The 16,644-nt window shown below is 41.8% G+C and overlaps 1 protein-coding gene across 1 annotated transcript in view; it reads right to left on the bottom strand.

Annotated features, from left to right (window-relative positions):
• LOC139548503 (calsyntenin-2-like) overlaps positions 1 to 16,644 on the bottom strand; it is a 450,777-nt gene that overhangs the window by 275,549 nt on the left and 158,584 nt on the right. The window lies entirely within an intron of this gene.

The raw sequence follows: 16,644 nt of genomic DNA, 5'->3' as shown, positions 1-16,644 counted from the left end.
GATGGAGAGAGGTGAGAGAAAGAGAACAGAGAACAGTGAGATGGAGAGAGGTGAGAGAAATAGAGCAGAGAGAACAGAGAGATGGAGAGAGGTGAGAGAAAGAGAGCAGAGAGAACAGAGAGATGGAGAGAGGTGAGAGAAAGAGAACAGTGAGAACAGAAAGATGAGAGAGGTGAGAGAAAGAGAGCAGAGAGAACAGAGAGATGAGAGAGGTGAGGGAAAGAGAGCAGAGAGAACAGAGAGATGGAGAGAGGTGAGGGAAAGAGAGCAGAGAGAACAGAGAGATGGAGAGAGGTGAGAGAAAGAGAGCAGAGAGAACAGAGAGATGGTGAGAGGTAAGGGAAAGAGAACAGAGAGAACAGAGAGATGGAGAGAGGTGAGGGAAAGAGAACAGAGAGAACAGAGAGATGAGAGAGGTGAGAGAAAGAGAGCAGAGAGAACAGAGAGATGGAGAGAGGTGAGGGAAAGAGAACAGAGAGAACAGAGAGATGAGAGAGGTGAGGGAAAGAGAACAGAGAACAGAGAGATGGAGAGAGGTGAGAGAAAGAGAACAGTGAGAACAGAGAGATGGAGAGAGGTGAGAGAAAGAGAACAGTGAGAGCAGAGAGATGGAGAGAGGTGAGAGAAAGAGAACAGAGAACAGTGAGATGGAGAGAGGTGAGAGAAATAGAGCAGAGAGAACAGAGAGATGGAGAGAGGTGAGAGAAAGAGAGCAGAGAGAACAGAGAGATGGAGAGAGGTGAGGGAAAGAGAACAGAGAGAACAGAGAGATGAGAGAGGTGAGGGAAAGAGAACAGAGAACAGAGAGATGGAGAGAGGTGAGAGAAAGAGAACAGTGAGAACAGAAAGATGGAGAGAGGTGAGAGAAAGAGAACAGTGAGAACAGAAAGATGAGGAGAGGTGAGAGAAAGAGAGCAGAGAGATTGAGAGAGGTGAGAGAAAGAGAGCAGAGAGAACAGATAGATGGAGAGAGGTGAGAGAAAGAGAGCAGAGAGAACAGAGAGATGGTGAGAGGTGAGAGAAAGAGAACAGTGAGAACAGAGAGATGGAGAGAGGTGAGAGAAAGAGAACAGTGAGAGCAGAGAGATGTGAGAGAAAGAGAGCAGAGAGAACAGAAAGATGGAGAGAAGTGAGAGAAAGAGAACAGTGAGAACAGAGAGATGGAGAGAGGTGAGAGAAAGAGAACAGAGCGATTGAGAGAGGTGAGAGAAAGAGAGCAGAGAGAATAGAGAGATGGAGAGAGGTGAGAGAAAGAGAGCAGAGAGAACAGGGAGATGGAGAGAGGTGAGAGAAAGAGAACAGTGAGAACAGAAAGATGGAGAGAGGTGAGGGAAAGAGAGCAGAGAGAACAGAGAGATGGAGAGAGGTGAGAGAAAGAGAACAGTGAGAACAGAGAGATGGAGAGAGGTGAGAGAAAGAGAACAGAGAGAACAGAGAGATGGTGAGAGAAAGAGAACAGAGAAAGGGAAGAGAGATAGTAAGAGAGAGAGAAAGAACACAGCAATTGACAGAGAGAGAAAGGGGAGATGCAGAAATGGAAGAGCGCATTATTGATTACTGATTATAAATGAGTATAGTAAGAGCATGAGTAGCAAATATCTATACTGTATGAGGAAGAAAATCTGCAGAATTTGGCATCTTGTTCATCAACATCTCACATTTGGCTACGTATTAGTGTCTGCTTGTACAACAGTCAAAGAAAAAATAGAGAAAGAGAGAGGGAGGGAGATATACTGTATGTATATAGAAATAGAGAGAGAGAGAGAGAGGGAGGGAGATATACTGTATGTATATAGAAATAGAGAGAGAGAGAGAGAGAGGGAGGGAGATATACTGTATGTACAGTGGGGAGAACAAGTATTTGATACACTGCCGATTTTGCAGGTTTTCCTACTTACAAAGCATGTAGAGGTCTGTCATTTTTATCATAGGTACACTTCAACTGTGAGAGACGGAATCTAAAACAAAAATCCAGAAAATCACATTGTATGATTTTTAAGTAATTAATTTGCATTTTATTGCATGACATAAGTATTTGATCACCTACCAACCAGTAAGAATTCCGGCTCTCACAGACCTGTTAGTTTTTCTTTAAGAAGCCCTCCTGTTCTCCACTCATTACCTGTATTAACTGCACCTGTTTGAACTCGTTACCTGTATAAAAGACACCTGTCCACACACTCAATCAAACAGACTCCAACCTCTCCACAATGGCCAAGACCAGAGAGCTGTGTAAGGACATCAGGGATAAATTGTAGACCTGTACAAGGCTGGGATGGGCTACAGGACAATAGCCAAGCAGCTTGGTGAGAAGGCAACAACTGTTGGCACAATTATTAGAAAATGGAAGAAGTTCAAGATGACGGTCAATCACCCTCGGTCTGGGGCTCCATGCAAGATCTCACCTCGTGGGGCATCAATGATCATGAGGAATGTGAGGGATCAGCCCAGAACTACACGGCAGGACCTGGTCAATGACCTGAAGAGAGCTGGGACCACAGTCTCAAAGAAAACCATTAGTAACACACTACGCCGTCATGGATTAAAATCCTGCAGCGCACGCAAGGTCCCCCTGCTCAAGCCAGCGCATGTCCAGGCCCGTCTGAAGTTTGCCAATGACCATCTGGATGATCCAGAGGAGGAATGGGAGAAGGTCATGTGGTCTGATGAGACAAAAATAGAGCTTTTTGCTCTAAACTCCACTCGCCGTGTTTGGAGGAATAGAAGGATGAGTACAACCCCAAGAACACCATCCCAACCGTGAAGCATGGAGGTGGAAACATCATTCTTTGGGGATGCTTTTCTGCAAAGGGGACAGGACGACTGCACCGTATTGAGGGGAGGATGGATGGGGCCATGTATCGCGAGATCTTGACCAACAACCTCCTTCCCTCAGTAAGAGCATTGAAGATGGGTCGTGGCTGGGTCTTCCAGCATGACAACGACCCGAAACACACAGCCAGGGCAACTAAGGAGTGGCTCCGTAAGAAGCATCTCAAGGTCCTGGAGTGGCCTAGCCAGTCTCCAGACCTGAACCCAATAGAAAATCTTTGGAGGGAGCCGAAAGTCCGTATTGCCCAGCGACAGCCCCGAAACCTGAAGGATCTGGAGAAGGTCTGTATAGAGGAGTGGGCCAAAATCCCTGCTGCAGTGTGTGCAAACCTGGTCAAGAACTACAGGAAACGTATGATCTCTGTAATTGCAAACTAAGGTTTCTGTACCAAATATTCAGTTCTGCTTTTCTGATGTATCAAATACTTATGTCATGCAATAAAATGCAAATTAATTACTTAAAAATCATACAATGTGATTTTCTGGATTTTTGTTTTAGATTCCTTCTCTCACAGTTGAAGTGTACCTATGATAAAAATTACAGACCTCTACATGCTTTGTAAGTAGGAAAACCTGCAAAATTGTCAGTGTATCAAATACTTGTTCTCCCCACTGTATATAGAAATAGAGAGAGAGAGAGAGAGGGAGGGAGATATACTGTATGTATATAGAAATAGAGAGAGAGAGAGAGGGAGATATACTGTATGTATATAGAAATAGAGAGAGAGAGAGAGGGAGATATACTGTATGTATATAGAAATAGAGAGAGAGAGAGGGAGATATACTGTATGTATATAGAAATAGAGAGAGAGAGAGAGAGAGAGAGAGAGAGAGAGGGAGGGAGATATACTGTATGTATATAGAAATAGAGAGAGAGAGGGAGATATACTGTATGTATATAGAAATAGAGAGAGAGAGAGATATACTGTATGTATATAGAAATAGAGAGAGAGAGAGAGAGGGAGATATACTGTATGTATATAGAAATAGAGAGAGAGAGAGATATACTGTATGTATATAGAAATAGAGAGAGAGAGAGATATACTGTATGTATATTGAAATAGAGAGAGAGAGAGAGAGGGAGATATACTGTATGTATATTGAAATAGAGAGAGAGAGAGATATACTGTATGTATATTGAAATAGAGAGAGAGAGAGATATACTGTATGTATATTGAAATAGAGAGAGAGAGAGAGAGGGAGATATACTGTATGTATATTGAAATAGAGAGAGAGAGAGATATACTGTATGTATATTGAAATAGAGAGAGAGAGAGATATACTGTATGTATATAGAAATAGAGAGAGAGAGAGATATACTGTATGTATATAGAAATAGAGAGAGAGAGAGAGAGGGAGATATACTGTATGTATATAGAAATAGAGAGAGAGAGAGATATACTGTATGTATATAGAAATAGAGAGAGAGAGAGATATACTGTATGTATATTGAAATAGAGAGAGAGAGAGAGAGGGAGATATACTGTATGTATATAGAAATAGAGAGAGAGAGAGATATACTGTATGTATATTGAAATAGAGAGAGGGAGATATATACTGTATGTATATTGAAATAGAGAGAGAGAGAGAGAGAGAGGGAGATATACTGTATGTATATTGAAATAGAGAGAGAGAGAGATATACTGTATGTATATTGAAATAGAGAGAGAGAGAGATATACTGTATGTATATAGAAATAGAGAGAGAGAGAGAGAGGGAGATATACTGTATGTATATAGAAATAGAGAGAGAGAGAGATATACTGTATGTATATAGAAATAGAGAGAGAGAGAGAGAGAGAGGGAGATATACTGTATGTATATAGAAATAGAGAGAGAGAGAGAGAGAGATATACTGTATGTATATAGAAATAGAGAGAGAGAGAGAGAGAGAGATATACTGTATGTATATAGAAATAGAGAGAGAGAGAGATATACTGTATGTATATAGAAATAGAGAGAGAGAGAGAGAGGGAGATATACTGTATGTACAGTGGGGAGAACAAGTATTTGATACACTGCCGATTTTGCAGGTTTTCCTACTTACAAAGCATGTAGAGGTCTGTAATTTTTATCATAGGTACACTTCAACTGTGAGAGACGGAATCTAAAACAAAAATCCAGAAAATCACATTGTATGATTTTTAAATAATTAATTTGCATTTTATTGCATGACATAAGTATTTGATCACCTACCAACCAGTAAGAATTCCGGCTCTCACAGACCTGTTAGTTTTTCTTTAAGAAGCCCTCCTGTTCTCCACTCATTACCTGTATTAACTGCACCTGTTTGAACTCGTTACCTGTATAAAAGACACCTGTCCACACACAATCAAACAGATTCCAACCTCTCCACAATGGCCAAGACCAGAGAGCTGTGTAAGGACATCAGGGATAAAATTGTAGACCTGCACAAGGCTGGGATGGGCTACAGGACAATAGGCAAGCAGCTTGGTGAGAAGGAAACAACTGTTGGCGCAATTATTAGAAAATGGAAGAAGTTCAAGATGACGGTCAATCACCCTCGGTCTGGGGCTCCATGCAAGATTTCACCTCGTGGGGCATCAATGATCATGAGGAAGGTGAGGGATCAGCCCAGAACTACACGGCAGGACCTGGTCAATGACCTGAAGAGAGCTGGGACCACAGTCTCAAAGAAAACCATTAGTAACACACTACGCCGTCATGGATTAAAATCCTGCAGCGCACGCAAGGTCCCCCTGCTCAAGCCAGCGCATGTCCAGGCCCGTCTGAAGTTTGCCAATGACCATCTGGATGATCCAGAGGAGGAATGGGAGAAGGTCATGCGGTCTGATGAGACAAAAATAGAGCTTTTTGGTCTAAACTCCACTCGCCGTGTTTGGAGGAAGAAGAAGGATGAGTACAACCCCAAGAACACCATCCCAACCGTGAAGCATGGAGGTGGAAACATCATTCTTTGGGGATGCTTTTCTGCAAAGGGGACAGGACGACTGCACCGTATTGAGGGGAGGATGGATGGGGCCATGTATCGCGAGATCTTGGCCAACAACCTCCTTCCCTCAGTAAGAGCATTGAAGATGGGTCGTGGCTGGGTCTTCCAGCATGACAACGACACGAAGCACACAGCCATGGCAACTAAGGAGTGGCTCCGTAAGAAGCATCTCAAGGTCCTGGAGTGGCCTAGCCAGTCTCCAGACCTGAACCCAATAGAAAATCTTTGGAGGGAGCTGAAAGTCCGTATTGCCCAGCGACAGCCCCGAAACCTGAAGGATCTGGAGAAGATCTGTAGGGAGGAGTGGGCCAAAATCCCTGCTGCAGTGTGTGCAAACCTAGTCAAGAACTACAGGAAACGTATGATCTCTGTAATTGCAAACAAAGGTTTCTGTACCAAATATTAAGTTCTGCTTTTCTGATGTATCAAATACTTATGTCATGCAATAAAATGCAAATTAATTACTTAAAAATCATACAATGTGATTTTCTGGATTTTTGTTTTAGATTCCGTCTCTCATAGTTGAAGTGTACCTATGATAAAAATTACAGACCTCTACATGCTTTGTAAGTAGGAAAACCTGCAAAATCGGCAGTGTATCAAATACTTGTTCTCCCCACTGTATATAGAAATAGAGAGAGAGAGAGAACAGTTACAGCAAACAACAACAAAAAATGCTTCACATTATCTTCTCCTGATCATGATGGAAGAAAGAGAGAGAGAAAAAAGAATGAGAGAAAAAAAGAAAGTCAGAGCGTTGGAGACTAAAGCTCTCCATGCCTTTTCCAAGACAATGGTAATAGCTCAACAATAGCTATAGCCAGGAGCCCACTCAATACCACTCAATACCAATAGACAGTTAGTTATACAACATAAACATTCTGAACTGTTTGTGGGTTTTCAGACTCCCAATACAACTAAAGATTGGTTCTGACCAGGGAACAATGCACAGAAAGCAGAAAACATTACAGACCCAGAGCTACAAAGCAGACATCGATTAGCCGACAATCGCAGCTTGGAGTTAGGAGGAGAGAAAGGGGGAGGGAGACTGAGGTTAAGAGTGGATGTAGTGAGAACCACAGAGAGACGTCACAAGGAGTCTGTTATACTTACAGGTAAACACAGTCTAGCTGTTCTCAGATACAGACCATCACTAACATGTTGGACAAACATACATAGTGACAGATGCGAGGGGAGACAGAGAGATGTTCACACTTAGAGAACGTTTTGAACAACTTCTCTCGACACGTACACAGTGTGTGTAGTACATTCTGAATCAATGTATCTGCATGCACGTACACAGTGTGTGTAGTACATTCTGAATCAATTAATCTGCATGCACGTACACAGTGTGTGTAGTACATTCTGAATCAATTCATCTGCATGCACGTACACAGTGTGTGTAGTACATTCTGAATCAATTCATCTGCATGCACGTACACAGTGTGTGTAGTACATTCTGAATCAATTCATCTGCATGCACGTACACACACGCACACAAAATCCCACTTCAATTAGAGACACAGATATTTATTTATTCAACCTAAATCAGGGGAATTAATTGAATTAAGTATTATGAAAATGGCCTGATTTGATTATGCCAGAGAATGAACAACCTAATTGATGAGGAATTGCTCTCAGTTTTATGCATAGATAATAGTCTCTGAATACACTATATATACAAAAGTATGTGGACACCCATTCAAATTATTGGATTTGGCTATTTCACACCGTTGATGACAGGTGTATAAAATCGAGCACACAGCCATGCAATCTCCATAGACAAACATTGGCAGTAGAATGGCCTTACTGAAGAGCTCAGTGACCTTCAACATGGCACACTCACAGGACGCCACCTTTCTAACAAGTCAGTTCGTTAGATTTCTGCCCTGCTAGAGCTGCCCGGTCAACTGTAAGTGCTGTTATTGTGAAGTGGAAACATCTAGGAGCAACAACGGCTCAGCTGTGAAGTGGTAGGCCACACAAGCTCACAGAATGGGACCACCGAGAGCTAAAGCGCGTAAAAATCACCTGTCCTCGGTTGCAACACTCACTACTGAGTTCCAAATTGCCTCTGGAAGCAACGTCAGAACAATAACTGTTCGACAGCGGCTTCATAAAATGGGTTGCAGCCCCATGTGCAATGCCAAGCGTCGGCTAGAGTGATGTAAAGCTCGCCACCATTGGACTCTGGAGCAGTGGAGAATCCACTGGAGCAGTGGAGGAGTGATGAATCACGTTTCACCATCTGGCAGTCTGACGGACAAATCTGGGTTTGGCAGATGGCAGAAGAACACCACCTGCCCCAATGCATAGTGCCAACTGTAATGTTTGGTGGAGGAAGAATAATGGTTTGGGGCTGTTTTTTATGGTTCGGGTCCGTTAGTACCAGTGAAGGGAAATCTTGACGCTATAGCGTACAATGACATTCCAGACAATTCTGTTCTTCCAACTTTGTGGGAACAGTTTGTGGAAGGCCCTTTACTGTTTCACCATGACAATGCCCCCTTGCCCAAAGCGAGATCCATACAGAAATGGTTTGTTGAAATCGGTGTGGAAGAACTTGACTGGCTAACACAGAGCCCTGACCTCAACTCCATTGAACACCTTTGGGATGAAATCGAATGCTGACTGCGAGCCAGGCATAATCACACAACATCAGTGCCAGACCTCACTAATGGTCTTGTGGCTGAGTGGAAGCAAGTCCCTGCAGCAATGTTCCAACATCTAGTGGAAAGCCTTCCCAGAACAGTGGAGGCTGTTTTAGCAGCAAAGGGGAGACCAACTCCATATTAATGCCCATGATTTTGGAATGAGATGTTCGACAAGCAGGTGTCCACATACTTTTGGTCATGTTGTGTACATGTAGTGCCATGTCAACCATACAGGAAAGACTATGATCCAGACACATTTGCACACACAACACAGACAAACACACATACAAAAACACACTCACACATACACACACACACACACACACACACACACACACACACACACACACACACACACACACACACACACACACACACACACACACACACACACACACACACACATACAAAAACACACACACATACAAAAACACACACACACACACACGGGTGCGTGTCTGCTAGTCAATCATAAAGCATACTATTACAGTCTGCCAATAAAATAAACTGTCAATCCCTTCATTCTTTATTCCTACAATTCAAAACCAACCAATCAAAACCACTTCGCAATGAAAAATCCCACCAATCAGATAGACACACACCAATCAGAAATCTACCAATAGCCAAGGGCATCCCAATAACCAAAAGCATCTCAATAAAAAGCTATCTCATTTCCCTAGAGGCAGTCACCCAAACCATAACCATAAACAGAAGAGTCCCTTCGTCTGAGGAAATGACCACTTCTCTTTTATGTAGCGTCAGCCCCAGTGTATATATTGATTATGATTCCTTTATGAGGAGTGGTTAGGGTTATTGTTATTCACAGTCACACATGACTACATTTAACTGTACCCTGTCCACATCATTGAGTTGTGAAATCAACTCATCAGAAAAAAAGAAAGGAGAGAGAGAGATGGAGAGAGAGAGAGAGAGAGATGGAGAGAGAGAGATTTTGTGGAGATCACCCCAATCCACAAAAGTGGAGACAAATTTGACCCCAATAACTACCGTGGAATATGCGTCAACAGTAACCTTGGGAAAATACTCTGCATTATCATTAACAGCAGACTCGTACATTTCCTCAATGAAAACAATGTACTGAGCAAATGTCAAATTGGCTTTTTACCAAATTACCGTACAACAGACCATGTATTCACCCTACACACCCTAATTGACAACCAAACAAACCAAAACAAAGGCAAAGTCTTCTCATGCTTTGTTGATTTCAAAAAAGCCTTCGACTCAATTTGGCATGAGGGTCTGCTATACAAATTGATGGAAAGTGGTGTTGGGGGTAAAACATATGACATTATAAAATCCATGTACACAAACAACAAGTGTGCGGTTAAAATTGGCAAAAAACACACACATTTCTTCACACAGGGTCGTGGGGTGAGACAGGGATGCAGCTTAAGCCCCACCCTCTTCAACATACAGTGGGGAGAACAAGTATTTGATACACTGCCGATTTTGCAGGTTTTCCTACTTACAACGCATGTAGAGGTCTGTAATTTTTATCATAGGTACACTTCAACTGTGAGAGACGGAATCTAAAACAAAAATCCAGAAAATCACATTGTATAATTTTTAAGTAATTAATTTGCATTTTATTGCATGACATAAGTATTTGATACATCAGAAAAGCAGATCTTAATATTTGGTACAGAAACCTCTGTTTGCAAATACACAGATCAAACGTTTCCTGTAGTTCTTGACCAGGTTTGCACACACTGCAGCAGGGATTTTGGCCCACTCCTCCATACAGACCTTCTCCAGATCCTTCAGGTTTCGGTGCTGGCGCTGGGCAATACGGACTTTCAGCTCCCTCCAAAGATTTTCTATTGGGTTCAGGTCTGGAGACTGGCTAGGCCACTCCAGGACCTTGAGATGCTTCTTACGGAGCCACTCCTTAGTTTCCCTGGCTGTGTGTTTCGGGTCGTTGTCATGCTGGAAGACCCAGCCACGACCCATCTTCAATGCTCTTACTGAGGGAAGGAGGTTGTTGGCCAAGATCTCGCGATACATGGCCCCATCCATCCTCCCCTCAATACGGTGCAGTCGTCCTGTCCCCTTTGCAGAAAAGCATCCCCAAAGAATGATGTTTCCACCTCCACGCTTCACGGTTGGGATGGTGTTCTTGGGGTTGTACTCATCCTTCTTCTTCCTCCAAACACGTCGAGTGGAGTTTAGACCAAAAAGCTCAATTTTTGTCTCATCAGACCACATGACCTTCTCCCATTCTTCCTCTGGATCATCCAGATGGTCATTGGCAAACTTCAGACGGGCCTGGACATGCCCTGGCTTGAGCAGGGGGACCTTGCGTGCGCTGCAGTATTTTAATCCATGACGGCATAGTGTGTTACTAATGGTTTTCTTTGAGACTGTGGTCCCAGCTCTCTTCAGGTCATTGACCAGGTCCTGCCGTGTAGTTCTGGGCTGATCCCTCACCTTCCTCATGATCATTGATGCCCCACGAGGTGAGATCTTGCATGGAGCCCCAGACCGAGGATGATTGACCGTCATCTTGAACTTCTTCCATTTTCTAATAATTGCGCCAACAGTTGTTGCCTTCTCACCAAGCTGCTTGCCTATTGTCCTGTAGCCCATCCCAGCCTTGTGCAGGTCTACAATTTTATCCCTGATGTCCTTACACAGCTCTCTGGTCTTGGCCATTGTGGAGAGGTTGGAGTCTGTTTGATTGAGTGTGTGGACAGGTGTCTTTTATACAGGTAACGAGTTCAAACAGGTGCAGTTAATACAGGTAATGAGTGGAGAACAGGAGGGCTTCTTAAAGAAAAACTAACAGTCTGTGAGAGCCGGAATTCTTACTGGTTGGTAGGTGATCAAATACTTATGTCATGCAATAAAATGCAAATTAATTACTTAAAAATTATACAATGTGATTTTCTGGATTTTTGTTTTAGATTCCGTCTCTCACAGTTGAAGTGTACCTATGATAAAAATTACAGACCTCTACATGCTTTGTAAGTAGGAAAACTTGCAAAATCGGCAGTGTATCAAATACTTGTTCTCCCCACTGTATATATCAACGAATTGGCGCGGGCACTAGAACAGTCTGCAGCACCCGGTCTCACCCTACTAGAATCCGAAGTCAAATGTCTACTGTTTGCTGATGATCTGGTGCTTCTGTCACCAACCAAGGAGGGCCTACAGCAGCACCTAGATCTTCTGCACAGATTCTGTCAGACCTGGGCCCTGACAGTAAATCTCAGTAAGACCAAAATAATGGTGTTCCAAAAAAGGTCCAGTCACCAGGACCACAAATTCCATCTAGACACCGTTGCCCTAGAGCACACAAAAAACTATACATACCTCGGCCTAAACATCAGCACCACAGGTAACTTCCACAAAGCTGTGAACGATCTGAGAGACAAGGCAAGAAGGGCCTTCTATGCCATCAAAAGGAACATAAATTTCAACATACCAATTAGGATCTGGCTAAAAATACTTGAATCAGTCATAGAGCCCATTGCCCTTTATGGTTGTGAGGTCTGGGGTCCGCTCACCAACCAAGATTTCACAAAATGGGACAAACACCAAATTGAGACTCTGCATGCAGAATTCTGCAAAAATATCCTCCGTGTACAACGTAGAACACCAAATAATGCATGCAGAGCAGAATTAGGCCGATACCCACTAATTATCAAAATCCAGAAAAGAGCCGTTAAATTCTACAACCACCTAAAAGGAAGCGATTCCCAAACCTTCCATAACAAAGCCATCACCTACAGAGAGATGAACCTGGAGAAGAGTCCCCTAAGCAAGCTGGTCCTAGGGCTCTGTTCACAAACACAAACACACCCCACAGAGCCCCAGGACAACAGCACAATTAGACCCAACCAAATCATGAGAAAACAAAAAGATAATTACTTGACACATTGGAAAGAATTAACAAAAAAACAGAGCAAACTAGAATGCTATTTGGCCCTAAACAGAGAGTACACAGTGGCAGAATACCTGACCACTGTGACTGACCCAAACTTAAGGAAAGCTTTGACTATGTACAGACTCAGTGAGCATAGCCTTGCTATTGAGAAAGGCCGCCGTAGGCAGACATGGCTCTCAAGAGAAGACAGGCTATGTGCACACTGCCCACAAAATGAGGTGGAAACTGAGCTGCACTTCCTAACCTCCTGCCCAATGTATGACCATATTAGAGAGACATATTTCCCTCAGATTACACAGATCCACAAGGAATTCGAAAACAAATCCAATTTTGATAAACTCCCATATCTACTGGGTGAAATTCCACAGTGTGCCATCACAGCAGCAAGATTTGTGACCTGTTGCCACAAGAAAAGGGCAACCAGTGAAGAACAAACACCACTGTAAATACAACCCATATTTATGTTTATTTATTTTAACTTGTGTGCTTTAACCATTTGTACATTGTTACAACACTGCATATATATAATATGACATTTGTAATGTCTTTATTGTTTTGAAACTTCTGTATGTGTAATGTTTACTGTTCATTTTTATTGTTTATTTGACTTTTGTATATTACCTACCTCACTTGCTTTGGCAATGTTAACACATGTTTCCCATGCCAATAAAGCCCCTTGAATTGAATTGAATTGAATTGAATTGAGATGGAGAGAGAGAGATGGAGAGATGGAGAGAGATGGAGGGAGAACGATATAGAGAGATGGAGAGATGGAGAGAGAATGATATAGAGAGATGGAGAGAGAGAGATGGAGAGAGAACGATGGAGAGAGAGATGGAGAGAGAAAGATGGAGAGAGAGATGGAGAGAGAGAGATGGAGAGAGAAAGATGGAGAGAGAGATGGAGAGAGAAAGATGGAGAGAGAGAGATGGATTGAGAGAGATGGAGAGAGAAAGATGGAGAGAGAGAGATGGAGAGATGGAGAGAGATGGAGAGAGAACGATATAGAGAGATGGAGAGATGGAGAGAGATGGAGAGAGAACGATATAGAGAGATGGAGAGAGAGAGATGGAGAGAGAACGATGGAGAGAGAGATGGAGAGAGAAAGATGGAGAGAGAGAGATGGAGAGATGGAGAGAGATGGAGAGAGAACAATATAGAGAGATGGAGAGATGGAGAGAGATGGAGAGAGAACGATATAGAGAGATGGAGAGAGAGAGATGGAGAGAGAACGATGGAGAGAGAGATGGAGAGAGAAAGATGGAGAGAGAGATGGAGAGAGAAAGATGGAGAGAGAGAGATGGATTGAGAGAGATGGAGAGAGAAAGATGGAGAGAGAGATGGAGAGAGAAAGATGGAGAGAGAGAGATGGAGAGATGGAGAGAGATGGAGAGAGAACGATATAGAGAGATGGAGAGATGGAGAGAGATGGAGAGAGAACGATATAGAGAGATGGAGAGAGAGAGATGGAGAGAGAACGATGGAGAGAGAGATGGAGAGAGAAAGATGGAGAGAGAGAGATGGAGAGATGGAGAGAGATGGAGAGAGAACAATATAGAGAGATGGAGAGATGGAGAGAGATGGAGAGAGAACGATATAGAGAGATGGAGAGAGAGAGATGGAGAGAGAACGATGGAGAGAGAGATGGAGAGAGAAAGATGGAGAGAGAGATGGAGAGAGAGATGGAGAGAGAAAGATGGAGAGAGAGATGGAGAGAGAGATGGAGGGAGAGAGAGAGATGGAGAGAGAGATGGAGAGAGAGATAGAGAGATGAGAGAGAGAGAGAGAGAGAAAGGTCTCTGAAGATTTCCCAGTGTGGAGGGTGATAATATCGTTGTTATGAAATTTTATTTTCTAATAGTTCTGTACAGAGACAGTTTGAGCCAATAATAGCTAGTTTGAGCCAATAATAAATGACAGTATGTCTGTATAAATTCAGCTGTAAAGATCAGATCAGATGTCTGCTGAAAGGCTCACAGAAGCAATGTCACACAGGTCACTCATGGTACCATACACACAGGTCAGACATAGAGTACCTGCCCAGAACACTGACAAAATAACACAAAAGCTGCACACTGTGTCTCTGATGCAATCAATGTAATAGACACCAACATTTCAGAAACTATGCTGCCTTCTTCAAGGTTTCATGTCCATGTTCCCCTGCCCAGACCCCCTTGCTCCCACCCCTAACCTAGTTATGCTATTCTAGAGGTGGAATTTAGCATCTCCACCCATCAATAGGAACAGAGTAGCTAGCAGCAATGTCAAAAGGTACCCTGCTATTATATTCAGCTGCCCATGCACTCTCCACACTCTGACATACAAATCTATATAATTCACATCCTATTACACGCAGTACCATACATCGATAGCAAAAAACGCCTGTTTCGCCTCCTTGTGAAGACAATAAATTAGAGGAATTGGTGATATTTGATTATGTTGTTATACAGTGCCAAGGGTAAATACCATTTTGCTATCCCCTCTCTCTATCGCTACAAGTCTCTGATAAAGTTGTCTTCTCACCCCTCCCAACTTTTTATACTTACCCTATTTTATTATTATTCTCTCTCTCTCTCTCTCTCTCTCTCTCTCTCTCTCTCTCTCTCTCTCTCTCTCTCTCTCTCTCTCTCTCTCTCTCTCTCTCTCTCTCTCTCTCTCTCTCTCTCTCTCTCTCTCTCTCTCTCTCTCTCTCTCTCTCTCTCTCTCTCTCTCCATAGTGATTGATACTCTGTGGGTGCCATGGGGGTCTCTGTAATATAACAGTGTCTGTAATATAACAGTGTCTGTAATATAACATGTCTGTAATATAACAGTGTCTGTAATATAACAGGTCTGTAATATAACAGGTCTGTAATATAACAGTGTCTGTAATATAACAGGTCTGTAATATAACAGGTCTGTAATATAACATGTCTGTAATATAACAGGTCTGTAATATAACAGGTCTGTAATATAACAGGTCTGTAATATAACAGGTCTGTAATATAACAGTGTCTGTAATATAACAGTGTCTGTAATATAACAGTGTCTGTAATATAACAGGTCTGTAATATAACAGGTCTGTAATATAACAGGTCTGTAATATAACAGTGTCTGTAATATAACAGTGTCTGTAATATAACAGTGTCTGTAATATAACAGGTCTGTAATATAACAGTGTCTGTAATATAACAGTGTCTGTAATATAACAGTGTCTGTAATATAACATGTCTGTAATATAACAGTGTCTGTAATATAACATGTCTGTAATATAACAGGTCTGTAATATAACAGGTCTGTAATATAACAGTGTCTGTAATATAACATGTCTGTAATATAACAGTGTCTGTAATATAACAGTGTCTGTAATATAACAGGTCTGTAATATAACAGGTCTGTAATATAACAGTGTCTGTAATATATCAGGTCTGTAATATAACAGTGTCTGTAATATAACATGTCTGTAATATAACATGTCTGTAATATAACAGGTCTGTAATATAACAGGTCTGTAATATAACAGGTCTGTAATATAACAGGTCTGTAATATAACAGTGTCTGTAATATAACAGGTCTGTAATATAACAGGTCTGTAATATAACAGTTTCTGTAATATAACATGTCTGTAATATAACAGTGTCTGTAATATAACAGGTCTGTAATATAACAGGTCTGTAATATATCAGGTCTGTAATATAACAGGTCTGTAATATAACAGTGTCTGTAATATAACAGGTCTGTAATATAACAGGTCTGTAATATAACAGGTCTGTAATATAACAGGTCTGTAATATAACAGGTCTGTAATATAACAGTGTCTGTAATATAACAGGTCTGTAATATAACAGTGTCTGTAATATAACAGGTCTGTAATATAACAGTGTCTGTAATATAACAGTGTCTGTAATATAACAGGTCTGTAATATAACAGGTCTGTAATATAACAGGTCTGTAATATAACAGGTCTGTAATATAACAGGTCTGTAATATAACAGTGTCTGTAATATAACAGTGTCTGTAATATAACAGGTCTGTAATATAACAGGTCTGTAATATAACAGGTCTGTAATATAACAGGTCTGTAATATAACAGGTCTGTAATATAACAGGTCTGTAATATAACAGTGTCTGTAATATAACAGTGTCTGTAATATAACAGGTCTGTAATATAACAGTGTCTGTAATATAACAGGTCTGTAATATAACAGGTCTGTAATATAACAGGTCTGTAATATAACAGGTCTGTAATATAACAGTGTCTGTAATATAACAGTGTCTGTAATATAACAGGTCTGTAAT

This window comes from Salvelinus alpinus, chromosome 21 (genome assembly GCF_045679555.1).
Source record: "Salvelinus alpinus chromosome 21, SLU_Salpinus.1, whole genome shotgun sequence".
NCBI lineage: Eukaryota > Metazoa > Chordata > Actinopteri > Salmoniformes > Salmonidae > Salvelinus > Salvelinus alpinus.
The sequence above is the reverse complement of the archived record's forward strand: the minus strand, read 5'-3'. Positions and strand labels throughout refer to the sequence as shown.